Genomic DNA, 6462 nt, shown 5'->3' on the forward strand with positions numbered 1-6462 from the left:
CACCATTTGTTGTATAAAACCATCTTTCATTATACCTATGAGCTGCTCATATATATTAAAATAAAGGCTCGATCCTCTAAAAAAGGGTCAAACTGAGCAACGTGTCATTTTTTTACCAAATCAACGTTTTCGCACGAATAATTTACGCATAGTTATGTATAATTTGAAAATGGACTTTGATTGCTTTTGAAAGATACTTTTTCTGCCAACCATACACATTTATAATTTTTATAAAGATGAATTTCCAGTGGTAATATTTTCGTTTAAAAAAAATATTCCCATGTATAGGGAACATATTTTTTTTACCTACATGTAGGCAGAAAAGCAAACAATTCTAAATTTTGCCGCAAAAAACTTGGATATATATAGTAGATCTATCAGTCGATCTATGATATAGACATGATAATAATATAAAAAATTTTTGTAAAAATAATATAAAATCTCTCTGCTTATGTTATAAGCTTCATATTCATTTTCAGAAGAATTTAGAAATATAAAAATATGTCTTCAAAAGATAAAATAATTTCTTTTAGTTTTTTCTTGAATAAAAGATAATTCCATTTTTGGGGAAAATCAAAATTTTTCAAAACTATTTTGTTCCAAAGAAAAGCTCCTCGAAATGAAATACTTGACTTTCCAAAATTAGTTAGAGAAAAAGGTTGCCGAATTACATCCCAGTCGGCAAATTTAGTTGTAAATGCGCATTAGAAACTCGTTTAAATACGTATCGATGTGGTATGTATGTTAGCCATTTTATCGTGTCGAATACGCATTAGAAATACGCATTAGATGCGTATAAAGACAGGTATACAATACGACGCCTACTGAGTATCAAACTCGCATTTAAAACTCTTGTAAACACGTATAAAACACGATAACCAGAGAATACTCAATACGATATTTTCCTGGTATTACATGCGCATTTAAAACTTTCCAGAATACGCATTATTTACGAATATTTGTTAGCCATTTTATCGTGTCAAACGCGCATTAAAAATAGACATCAGATGCGTATAAAGACAGGTATACAATACGACGCCTACTGAGTATCAAACTCGCATTTAAACACGTATAAAACACGATAACCAGAGAATATTCAAAACAATTTTATTAACTAATATGAAATCATAACATAATGATAATGACTAGCAGTAAGCAACCCGTAATACGGGTTATGAGTTATTAAATCGTTAATAACAATAAAAACACATTAATAACTTGATATATTATCTAAAAAATTAAATACAAATTTATCTGTAAATATTTTAACTTTGACTCCCTATCAGCAACATCATTGCTTATAGTTAAAGACGAAGACCGCAATTAACATCAGTTGAGTTCTTTTTAAAATCTGTCACAACACAGGTACCAGAAACGGAAAGTCAAGTAAAGCCTGCAAATACCTAAAAAATAAAATTAAAAAAAAAATTTTAATTACAAAAGTACTATTTGCATTTTATTGTTAGTAGAATTAGGATAATAATAACAAAAAATATATATTCCGTGACTACAGAATAATTAAAAAAGATTATAAAAAGGCTAGGCAACACAATGTAGTAACACTGGCAAATAACACCACAACTTAATAAAATATTTTATTAACTTAAATACTTGGACTGAAAAGATTTTATTAATTACAATATTTGAACAATCGTGAGACAATTATAGTTAAACAATTTAAACAATTATACCATAAAATAGCAAGCAAATCGTAAAATATTTCTTAGAAATTATCTATTTTTTTCATTTGACTACTATTTTCAAATTGCCTATAAGCATTTACATTAATAACTTCGTTGAGCCTAATACTATCTATTTCAATTTAACTATTATCATTAAACATATTACCAGTAATCTTACTATTGCTGCAACTGAATAAATGAACGTAAAAGAATCTTACAAATTGTGATCTTTTCTAATTAAAGACTTTACTTAAACTTAAGATTTATTGAAATCCATATCTTTTTATATGTTTACATACATTAGTCGTTTATCAAAAATATTAAACAACATTTATTTACATCAATTATTTTTAATTAAAAAAGAATCTAGACTACAATGCACAAAATTATTTTTACCTTAATGCACAAAAATAATAAATGCACAATCTTGTATAAAAAAATGAAGCAATGTCAATCAGTATATTTTACTCTAAATTAATTATTTAAATATATATATATATATATATATATATATATATATATATATATATATATATATATATATATATATATATATATATATATATATATATATATAGGGGAACATGGGGTAAAATGACAAATGGGGCAAGATGACGACCTACAGTTATCTCTTAAGCAAAACTAAATATAACAGTTGACTTTAGCTGAAAGGGAAGAAGATTAATTTTACTAGATTTATCAATGGTTTCTTTTTAAATATTATTTTTGTGACGAAAGCTAAGTATTAAAAAAGTTTTTCCGACATTGAGAAAAAATTTTTTTATCCTTGTTTGACTTGATTTATTACATCGCTACATCACCAGCTAAAGGTAAGTTTTAATTTTTGGGACAGACTAAGATACAGGCGTTTTTCGAAACAGTTGTCATCTTGCCCCATGTTCCCCTATATATCTATTCACATACCTTTAAAAAGTGGTATTACACTTTACACAATGAAATATGGAAAAACATCATCATTTTTTCAACTACTTTCAAAAGGAATTTATTTATTTTTTCTAGTCTGTTATTTTTTCTAAGAAAGAATATTTATATAGATACAGAGAAATATAAAATATACTGAAAGATTGGCAGATTTATGTTTATAAACTTTTGTGTCAACAAATTACAGTCAGTTTTCCATGTTAAATACATAAAATATATATCTAATATAACATAAACCAAATCTCAAATAAATCCAATATAAAATAAAATAAAATAGTAAACTTACTCAAATCAGGATCAGTTATACCGTGTGAAGTAACTAAACAACACTTCAGTTCTTTTCAATTGCTCTAAAAAATAACTTTCAGCTCTTTCCAATTGCACTAAAAAGAAAAAAAAAACTTACTTAGATAAGTTGCCAAGTTCTTAAGAAAACAAATAAGTAAAAAAACAAAGAACAAACAAACATTTATTTGTTAAAACTACTATATTTAAACAAATTAAATTTAAAAAAGTGTAACACCAATTCTCCTTAAAGGCTAAAAAAAAAAATTTTCAGCTCAAATTTGCTTGCATACCTTGCTTGTAAAACCATGTGAATAAGAAACACATTTAGAAAAGCCTAGAAACTACTTAAAGATGACATATGCAAAATTGAAGTTTGAACGTTGACTGGACTAATTATTAGCAGATGTTTTTAAAAAATTCATAAAGATTTACATATATTTGTTCTCTTATATCGCATAAATCCATCATATGATAAATCTGAAATGAAAAAATGTAATGGATAAGTAAATATAAAGAAAAACATCATATATGAATCGCAAATCAAAATATCAGATAGAGATAAGATGTCATGATAAGAGAGTAGTAGTTGTTAAATATTGTTATTTCATGTTAGCTTTTAGAAAACAATTCATGTTGGTACGTCATGGTTCTAAAAATTCAAATTAAGATATAAACAAAATATATATATGGCAAAATGATTTTTCTTGAGTGGCTTTTAGTGAATGATTAAAAGCAGTGACTTTCAATAATAAAACCACTTATAATTTTTAACAATAGACACCAACATAAAGGTAAGCCAAATGTAACAACATTAGTAACATAAATAACAACTTTATGCAAAATCTTGCTCAACACGTTTGCCAAGTCACACACTTTGAAAACATGATCCATAAATATTATAAGAAGTGTTTATATATGTTATATAAACTTAAATAAATATATTGTGTTTTATAGTTAGTATATATGTTTATATTATGTTGTTTCCATGTCATGGAAACAACATAATATAAACATATATACTAACTATAAAACACAATATATTTATTTAAATTTATATAACATATATAAACACTTCTTATAATATTTATATACACAATAGATACATTTTACACTATTTTAAAAATACATTTAGAAAACAATTATATAACACATATTACCACATACATATATTTATCAAAAACATTTTAATTTTGAACATAATATAAACATATATGCAAACTATAAACATATATAAATTGAATTGAGTGAACAAATAATTTAAAAATATCATGAAAAAATCTAAAAATTCATATTAAGAGATTAAAAGATTCATATTAATTTATATATAAAGACATATATCTCGTAATAAAATATCAAATTATAATCATATTTAATTTAAATCAAATACTTATTGAATAAAGAACAAAAAAACAGATAAAAGAACTGCAATCCTAATAACAAAATATAACGTTTAGCAACAATTAAAATGTCAGTGTTGGCTCAAAATTTTAACTTATTTTTCTAACTTTTCTAAAACAGAACAAAAAAAGGTAATAGCATAACAGAAATAATAATAATAAAATAATAATCAACAGAATAAAATAAGCAAGGTATGAAATGATAGGATTTAACGTATATTTGAATTATATTAATTTAGGACTTCATTAAACTAAATTAACAAATTTAAAAGTAGTAATAAATATTTTTATGATAAAGTTTTAGTAACTCTTTTAGTGCAATAAAGTACTGTAACTGTACTGGAGATAATTTACTAAATTTCTCAAGAGAAACCTTTTTAATTTAAATTTTGTTTTCGCAATTTCAGTTTAAGCATGCGCTTTAAAAGCAAAGATTTTCGTTTTTCCATTTTTTGTTAATATTTGATCAAAATCAGGTTCGATATCATATCCGATTTCGATCAAATATTATAAATACGTATTTTTGATAAATAAGTGGTATTGAACTCGAATTCGAAACTTAAAACTAAATGCGTATTTTTCTGGTATCAATGGCGGTATGTTATACGCGATCAATACTCCAAGTATTTACAATACTAGATATGCCGACTGGGATTATCATTTCTTAAGTTATATTTTATTTTTATCATTTAAGGTATATAGATTATGAAAAGAAATGCGTTGTTTTTACATTTGTACATAAAAAAAACGTATGTTAAAAATATTCAGCTAATAAATATTACGATTTTTCATTTAAAATAATAATGATTTGTCATGAGCAAATCGATCTTTTTGATTGATAAGACGAGCAACATGCTTCTGCTGACGATAAAGAGGTAGCAGTTTAGATTTATTGTTATTACCCCAAGCAATACTTGTATAATTTATATGGCAATGGATTAAAAAAATATACAATTTTTCAATATTGATTTCTAAAAAGTTAGTAGTTAGTTCTCTTTTTATTTATATTTTGTCAATAAAAAATAAGGGCATGACAGGAGGCAGTAGCTTTTGTTTTTAAGTTTGATGAAAAAGTATATATTTAGTTTTCTCGACATTTAGTGACAGCTTATTCGTTTTAAACCAGTCAGAAACTTTTGTTAATTCAATGTTCATATTTTGGAATAATGTTGTTATGTTGTTATAAGATAAAAAGAGATTAATATCATCGGCAAACATGACCGTCATTAAATTTGAGGATTTTTGATGAACGTTAGGGAGAGAATTAATGAAATTTAGGGACATCATTAATGTAAATTAGAAAGGGAAGAGGTCTTAGTATAGAACCTTGAGTGACCCCACAGTTATATCTAATAAATTGGAAGAGACAATTGTATTACTGTAAACAAACTGTTTACAGTTGCTTAATAACTTTTAAGTACCATTAAAATATTGTTTTTAATTCCATAATACTCTATTTTTTTTAATAGGATTTTGTGGTCAATGGTTTCAAAGGCTTTTGATAAATCGATGAACACACCTAACGTATATTTAGATTTTTCAAAAGATTCAGCAATATTGCAGGTAATTTGAAGTATAGTGTGTTCGGTTGAATTACTTTTTTTAAATCGTATTGATCTTGATACAGTATATTATTTGAAAATTAATGGTTGAAAATTATATTATATAAAATTTTAGAAAAAACAGGCGAAATTGAGATTAGGCGATAACTTGAAACATTGGTTGCATCACCCCCTTTAAATATGAAATAATAAATGAATATAAAATTATATATAAAAATTACGCTAAACTTTTTGAAAGCCTCAAAAAAAAAAAAAAAAAAAAAAATATTATTTAAATTTACTAGATAAATATAAATTAAATTTTAAACGCACTTGGTTTATAATAAGAGAAATTACTGGCATCAAAAAAAGTACATCTCACCCTTTGCCAAACATGGTTAAACATAATAATGAATTTTTATATGATAAAAGACAAATTACGGAAGAGTTTAATAAATATGTTGTGTCTGTAGGACCAAATCTTGCAAAAAACATTCCTATAGCAAACAGTTTAATGATTGATCTATGTCTCCCTCTAAACTCTTACTTGAACTCTTTTGAATTATCTTTTGAAGAGTTTGAAATTGCATTTAAAATGTTGAAATCTAACAA

General features: G+C 24.9%; 1 long non-coding RNA gene across 2 annotated transcripts; it reads right to left on the reverse strand.

Annotated features, from left to right (window-relative positions):
- Positions 1 to 1206: 1206 nt before the first annotated feature.
- LOC136083829 (uncharacterized) lies at positions 1207 to 3872 on the reverse strand. 2 transcript variants are annotated; one of them, XR_010640131.1, is made up of 4 exons: positions 3203 to 3872; positions 2911 to 3007; positions 2607 to 2715; positions 1207 to 1403 (listed from the first exon to the last, which is right to left on the reverse strand). It is a non-coding gene; the product is annotated as an uncharacterized LOC136083829 (long non-coding RNA). The 2 variants fall into 2 exon arrangements; XR_010640130.1 differs by having other exon boundaries at positions 1207 to 2715; positions 3203 to 3866.
- Positions 3873 to 6462: the final 2590 nt, after the last annotated feature.

This window comes from Hydra vulgaris, chromosome 08, assembly GCF_038396675.1.
Source record: "Hydra vulgaris chromosome 08, alternate assembly HydraT2T_AEP".
In the NCBI taxonomy this organism is placed as follows: Eukaryota; Metazoa; Cnidaria; class Hydrozoa; order Anthoathecata; family Hydridae; genus Hydra; species Hydra vulgaris.